Here is an 8,170-nt window from a genome sequence, read left to right as displayed (position 1 = left end):
AAGATAAAAGCATGTCACAATTTACATTAGTTAGATCACAAAAACATTTACCAAAACAGATGTTTGATTTGTGATCACAATTACATTTACGGCCACAAAAGCTGTCACTACACATATGACAATTTATACATGATCTTCGACCACCAAAATGTTATAATTCATGCATCCTTCTCTAATCCAAATTTTCTTCAACAATCTGCAAATTCAAAATGCATAATTTAAACAGTTATAAGTATGGAATACAAAATTCATAATAGTAAGCAACTAAGATATTTGGTATCTACATACATAATATTAAGGTTTAGTTCTCAATTGATAGAAAAAAAGGAACAATAGAACAACAATTTCCATAAAAAAAAAATTATATGACAAAAAGCTGACGAATTGAGCACAAAAAATACATAACACTGCCAATTGTTGCTTAGCAATTACATTAAACAAAATAAAGTTAGATTATATATAGAAAGTGTTCATCAAAATGCATACACTCACTCCTCAATTAACTCTACTGCTATTTCACCCAACATTCCATGAATCAAATCACTTGCCCTGTAATAAGTTTTTTTTCCTTTATTTCTCTCTTATCCTAACAAACACATAGCCTTAACATTAATGGCAAAAGTTTCTAAGCAATATAAAAATAGTATGATAAATTATCTAAAGAACAAGTACTAAGAGTATAGTACTCTGCAATTTTAAATACAGCCACATATATGTACATTACCTGATTAGAAGGTTCTGTTCCAGGAGAAGACTGCTCACCAGCGGCCTCATTCACTTGTAATGTGTCGTTAGTTGCATTTCTTGGAATAGGCGACTCAGTAGTTGAGATTTCAGGAACTACAAGATGTATTCCAGGATTAGCCTCTTGGAGCTGTTCGAGCAATGTTGCATGAATGCTCTGTAGAAACTCTTGAGGAATTTTGTACTTAGATTTAGATCCTTTTTTCTTCTTCAAATCAGTCATGGTCACACCTTTTCCATAGAGGCGTACACGACCATTATGCTCTGGTTTTTTAATCACTTGATAGTATGGATCAATAGTGTTAGGGCCATGTTCATGTTCTTGAGATTCCAGAGCTTCGATTTGTTCCTGTATACGTGAATAATTAGAGGTTATGTATGTATAGCTTGGGTTTTCACATAAAAAATATTAAACAATTGGTATAGTAGTTTAAACTCACTATATTATTCTTCGTTTTCCCAAAGCTGGTTTTGTATGTCTTATTAGGATTCCTTTTCCTTGATTCTTTGTACACCTTTGCTTGGGAGGGTTCTTTTTTGTTAGGGTCCTCTTGTTTCTATACAAAGAGTTTATAAGATAGCTGCTTATAAGCTAAATGAATTTGTAAATGACTAGCTAAAAAAACATATTTAGTTGAAAATTAAAGATTTGTACAAATATATATTACCAGCTTATGACGTAACCTGGCATATGATTTTGGACCCATAGTATGGATGTCTTCTGCCTTTTGACGATTCTTTTTGTTGGTCTGACTTTCTTCCTATAAAAAAAATTAACTTAATGTATATAATGCATCTAGAATTTTTTATTCGAAACACACAGAAATGTGTAGCTTTTCTTGGTTCTAAAATAGATAAGTTAAACACTAAGTACCTCAGTTGTTGTCAAATGCCAATACTTCAACAGATCTTCAAAATGAGTTTTTGGCATTGTCTTTGGACGTTCTATCATTCTTTGTTCATCAGTATCAAATGCATAAAAATGCTTCTTTTTTGTCCTACACTTGTGCATACGCCAAGCATAATTGACAGCTTCCATTACCCATTTTCTTCCTTCTTCGGGAACCAAATATTTCTCCTACACAAAAAAAGCATTTATATATATTTATATACTTGTACAAACTAATAATAATAATTAATTAAAGGATAATAAAATGACCTCAAAAAAATTAAAGGATCGGATAAGAATGAAATACTTTATTGATTGACAAACCTGGACATAATCCCATATTTTGTTATGTGTGGGAAGGCTTGGCCATTCAACATAATTAAGTGGGTGGCCTCCCGTTGAAGAAAAAACACTCTTGACGAGCCTTGACCGGGCGGGGTAGTTCAGAATTTCTAGCAATAGTTCCCAAAAATTGAGTAAATTCATCGACTACTTCATCAGTAGGTCCAATTGGTTGCCCATACATATTCAAGATAAGGTAAGGGCGTTCCTGCCTAGGACGAGCATGAACCTTAACCAATTTTGTAGGACCTCGATGCTTCTTTTTTGCAGGAACTGTGAAGGAAAAAGTTGTAAGTTAATACGTGTTGTAACAAAAAGATTAATCAAATGACAAAAAAATTTCCGCAATCGAAAAAAAAGTGTTGTACCTTCTTGTGGGCTTTTAGTTCTCAATCGAGAGTCCTCGTCTATCGCTTCAGTTCTATCTTCCATTACATTGTTGCCATCATCTACAAGTTGTTCATTTACAATGTCATTTGCACTACTAGAGATCAACTAGCCTTCATATGCCACTTCAAGGTTGGAAGTACTGTTTGTTTCATTGTCTTGAATCATATTCTCTGATTGCTTTTTTCATAGCTCACGAAAGGCAGTCAATGATCCAGGACGACAAAAAGTCTTTTGCTGATGTTTCTTTTGTGGCTGGAGAGCTTGTTTTCCTGATGGGTTATTTCCATTTTGGTGATCTCTTTGTTGAAACTTGCCCATTAAATTGACTGGAGGTAGCTCGGTATGGTTTTCCACACAATGTTTTGTAGTGTTCTGAACAAATGTAGCCATTGATCCTGACTTGTTTGAAGAGCCCTGTGTTTAATTGCACATAAGAAAATATTAGAATATGAAGGCGACTGAATAAGAATTGGTCCAAACACTAAGGCGACTGACTGAAGATGACACATACATACCATGCGAGCAGCCTTTTTGGTAGCAATATCCTTGACATGTGGCAGATGTGAAAGCGGTGATATGCCTCCTGTTGACCCTCCACAAAATTTCCCACTCACAACAGCCTGTAAAAATAGGTTTTTTTTATAATTTATATGGATAAATCAAACTAAGGGAGTTTATGACGGAATTACAATGTTACATAAGTAAAAAAAATGGGGGGGGGGGAGATGTCAAAAATCATCTGTATACATGTATTTATGAGACTAACCTTACGCTTGCTTGTTATAGTACCAGAGTCAATTTCATCCTGGTTACCCTCATATTCAGGTATGTACTCATCATCATTTTCATCATCTTCATCTGAAAACAAATTGTTGTCATCCCATGTGCTGATAGCATTAAGGGCATATGAAAAGGCTCGAGATTTATCATAAATTTGTGATGCCAAAGTTCCTTTTCCAGAAGCTGCCATGATGTCCGCGTTACGCTTTAGCTGCTCTAGTCTTTGCCTTTCATAATCTGTTATCACTTTTTTTTGAGGGATGGATTTAGCCTTAATCCCCTTCATCTACACATATGAAAAAAAATTTATCTTATTAATGAAATATTTAAACTTGTATGTTACAAGAGGAAAAAAAAGAACAAGCCATAAGAAAAGGAAACAACTGAGAAAGTAATTTAATGTATCAATCAACATTATATATAATAATTTTTTAAAAAAAAACATGACATATAACATCCTACCATTAGAGAGTTCTGTAGGAAGGTTGTGAACAACATAAAACCAACCATTCTTGGTTAAGTCTTCCATATAGAAAACCTGTCGTGCCTGAGATGCTAAAATAAATGGTTCTCCTCCACCAATGGATTCTTATTAATCAAAATAAATTCATCATTCATTTCTGAGTAAAACCACACACATCTAATTAAGACAACGCTAAATTGGCCATGGTATGATAGCTCAATGATATCTTCTATTGAACCATAATAAGCAACACTTCCCATTATAGGATTTTGATCTTTGCTACTAGAAAAGCTAGGTGTTAGAGCGTTTAAAGTTACTCCATGGTTCTGTGATATAGAATTTGCATCACGCTTCATAGTGTGAAAGTGAAATCCATTCACAAAGTACCTAGTGTACCTTTTTGCCACATAAGAAGGACCTTTTGATAACCATTTCAAATGGTCTGGTACTACAGCACCTTGCTGAATCATGCAGGAAACTTTCTCCTTAAACCAAGCCATAAACTCCTTACTATGATTCTGAACAGTATCCCATTTTCGTTTCCTATGGGAGCTTAAAGTTGCCATGTGTTCACTGAAATATTAATAAAACTACACACATCTTAGTATTGTAATTAATGATACGATGTAGATTGTGTCTATATATATATGTAAATATGATATTGAGATTTTTTTATGAATAATTTCACCTGATGTATCTCTCAACTTCCTTGCAATCACAGTTGAATAACACATATTGATGGGCTTGGTCCCATGTAATGTGATCAATCATAAATCCATATTGGTTCTTCTTTGTGGGCTTTCCTTTCCCCCTAGTCGGTCGACCAATATTAGGAAGGAATGGTTGTGTAGTTTTTGACTTACCACTAGTTGAAGGAGTCTTTGATCTATTTATGTATCTAGCACAAAATCGAAGACACTCTTTAGCCCAATATGCTTCTGCCATTGAGCCCTCGGGGCAAGCTTTGTTCCGAACATCATCCTTCAACTCATGAAGAAACCTCTCAATTGCATACATGCATCGATTACAAATGGGACCTCCAAGCCTAATTTCTTCCACCAAATGAACTGGTAAATGGACCATTACAATGAAAAAAGCAGGTGGAAAAATCATTTCTAATTGACAAAGTGATTCAACTATCTGAGAATGAAGATTGTCAAGGTCTTTAGGGTCAATGGTTTTACCCCATATGCCTTTAAAAAACTGACAAAGTCTAATCAGTGGAGTTGCAACTTCCTTAGGTAAAGTTGCCTTTATTGCAATTGGAAGCAAGTAATGCATACAAAAATGAGCATCATGGCTCTTATATCCTGTTATCTTCCCCTCATTAACTTGCACACAACGAGCAATGTTAGAAGCATACCCTTGAGGCAACTTTGCATTTTTTATGGTTCGGCAAAACAAGCGCTTCTTCTCTAATGTCATCCAGAAGCGTGACCTTGGGATCTCTTCACGAAGGTCATCTATTTCAATAGGCTGAAGTTCTGGCAAAATTTTAAGAACTTTCAAATCACGATGAGCACACACATTGTCCTTGGTTTTCTTAGATATATCTAATAATGTTCCAATGATATTATCAAATATATTTTTTTCTATGTGCATCACGTCAAGATTATGTCGATTTGTACAATGCTTCCAATAAGGAAGGCTAAACAAAATCGACAACTTTCTCCACGGAACATCATCATCGTGCTTTTTTTTGTTCATCTTTCCAAAGTCATTGGGAAAATCTTGTAGTAAATCTTCAATTTCAGTACCTTTCAATCTAAAAGGTTCAGTTCTCTCCTCAATTTCTCCAAAAGTTCTCTTATCATGGTGCCAAGGGTGGGTTGAATCCAAAAATATACGATGATGCCAATAGCAAAATTTACGACTGTGGTCCAACCATTGTGATTCTGTATCATAATGGCAGCAAGGACAAGCCCTTTTCCCCTTTGTGCTCCAACCAGACAACATTGCATAAGCTGGAAAATCACTGATCATAGACAGTAAAGCTGCATGCATCATAAACCTCTTATCAGTTGAAGCATCGTATGTTTCCAGCCCAACCTCCCATAGCTCTTTTAGATCTTTGATTAGCGGTTGTAGATAGATATCAATATCATTGCCCGGGGATGAAGGGCCAGGAATAAGTAATGTTAACATTAAAAACTCGTGATTTGTAACCTGCCAGGGAGGTAAGTTATAATTTACCAAGATAACTGGCCAGGTACTATGTACGATGCTCATCGTGTGAAATGGGTTAAATCCATCAGTAGCCATACATAGCCTAACATTACGTGGATCTTCAGCAAACTTTGGATACAACTTATCAAAGTCCTTCCATGCTTGACCATCAGCAGAATGTTGTAAAAGCCCATTAGTTTCACGTCCATTTGCGTGCCATGTCATGTACCTTGCTGTCTCTTGGCACATAAATAGCCTTTGCAACCTTTTCTTGATAGGAAAATATCTTAGAATTTTGGCAGGTATTTTATGGGCCTTTTCATTTACCCGATCCTCGTCATTTGATTTCCATCTTGAAGTCTTACAAACATGGCAACTCGTTGCATTTTTATTTTCCTCGCAATACAACATGCAATCATTGGGGCATGCATCTATCTTCTCATAATCCAAGCCCAAAACTTTTAAAGTATTTTTTGCATCATTAAAAGAAGAAGGTAGCTTTGCATCATTAGGCAATATATCCTTAAGAAACTCTAATAAAGCACCAACTGCAACATTGCTAACCTTATAATCACACTTGAAAATTAATAGTCGAATTGTAAAGGCAAGTTTTGTCATTTTCTTACAACCTGGATACAATTCTTGTTGCCCTTCTTCAATAAAATTGAAAAACTTCTTTGCATCTTCATTTGGCCCCTCTTTGAAGGTATCACTAAACAAAACTTCTATGTCATCATTCACATCCGTATTGGGGTACATCAGAATCAACTACTACATCTTTTCTTTCGATGTCCTCCCTTACATCTAACAATATGTCTGATCTAGGGACAAAACCGTTGCAAATCATATGCTCTTTAATAATATTCCTATTATGCCAATAACGATAGTGACAAATTTCACATGGACAACAAATTTGATCTCCTTGTGAGCTGGATGCAAAAGTCTTTTCTATATACTTATCAACTCCATTTTCATATTCATCACTCCATCTAGCAAATGTCCACCACTTTGTATTTACTTTATTCATTACTCTAGTTAAAAGGCAAGAAAGAAAAAATAGATATCCTATTATTATATATAGCCAATTACAATAATATAAATACCAAATTCACCCTACTAACGGTTATTTGCTTATCATTTTTTTATTCCAATAAATATATATTAAATATAATATAATATAAAAAAACAAGTGAGGGGGAACAACCACCAGAAACAATCATATATGTACAATCATGCAATACATGAAACAATAAGAGAAAGTCACACAATGATTATAAAATTATAAGTCAAACAAGAAGTAAGAACTAAGAGTTGGTCCAAATACTAATGCGTAATTTAATAAATCTAAAGTCAACTATTTAATTAAATACATAATTATGCATCTAATTCCACCACAACCCAAACCTTCATGCTACAATCAATATATAGTATATATGAAACAATAATAATACTCACATGTTTACAAATAAAAGTAATATTGCATAAATGATTTGGAGAATGAATTACCAATGATACAAAATAAGGTTGCTAACCAAGAGTAGTATAAGAGTATCCAATATTAACATGCAGATATATGTATAACCCAATTTCATGTCCTAAACATGATACTAATCACAAGATCAAATCTATTCTATACTCCATACTTTTACTCAATGGATTCAACCCAAATTATTAGATAGTTACCTTGGCCAACTGAGGGAGTGTAGTGCTGCAAATGCCAAAACTGACGTACTGCTTTACCCCTAATAAAGTCAATAGAAAACATAAATTCAATATGCATACAATTTGTTTAAAAAAATTGTCACATTAAACAATCATCATAATTTTCGTTATCCAATTCCCCTTCCACGCAAATCAATAGAAAAAAACCATCTCATGGTAATTTGTTGGGCATTCGAATACTAATAGAGTTTAAAGCCTTGTCTTAACCATTTTAAAAGGAACAATAATAGGGAGGCAATAAAAATAAAATAGAAGACATAACTTGGACACCATAATTAAAAAATATAAAAACAAATGTAACTGATAATTCAAATAATAATTCACCTTGAATGAGTGAAATTTCTCATTCCCAATAATTTCAAATATAGAGACACTCTTTAATGCACACCAAACTTGATAACTTGTGAGGAAAGTATTTTGCTAAAAGAAAATAAGTCTCAAATTCCCAAAGAAACTTGCAAAATAGTACAACAGCAATTTGTTCAAATGAGAATAAAAGATAAGATACTATCCCACAACCTCGTCAAGGTCAGAGTACATGGATTTAATAACTCCAAGTTTCAAAAAATTGAGAATTGATTAAGAGTAGAAACATGCATATATATATATATAACAACAACTTGACAATTCTCAACTATTAAGGTCGTAAATAAATAAAAAAAAATATATAAAAA

General features: G+C 33.9%; 1 long non-coding RNA gene across 1 annotated transcript; it reads right to left on the bottom strand.

Annotated features, from left to right (window-relative positions):
• Positions 1–1,071: 1,071 nt before the first annotated feature.
• LOC145585030 (uncharacterized) lies at positions 1,072–1,758 on the bottom strand. Its single transcript, XR_014100520.1, has 3 exons — positions 1,619–1,758; positions 1,413–1,505; positions 1,072–1,093 (listed from the first exon to the last, which is right to left on the bottom strand). It is a non-coding gene; the product is annotated as an uncharacterized LOC145585030 (long non-coding RNA).
• Positions 1,759–8,170: the final 6,412 nt, after the last annotated feature.

The sequence above is a fragment of the Chenopodium album genome, chromosome 16, assembly GCF_948465745.1.
Source record: "Chenopodium album chromosome 16, dcCheAlbu1.1, whole genome shotgun sequence".
NCBI classification, from domain to species: Eukaryota; Viridiplantae; Streptophyta; class Magnoliopsida; order Caryophyllales; family Amaranthaceae; genus Chenopodium; species Chenopodium album.
Note: the sequence above shows the minus strand (reverse complement) of the source record. Positions and strands in the feature narration are given on the sequence as shown.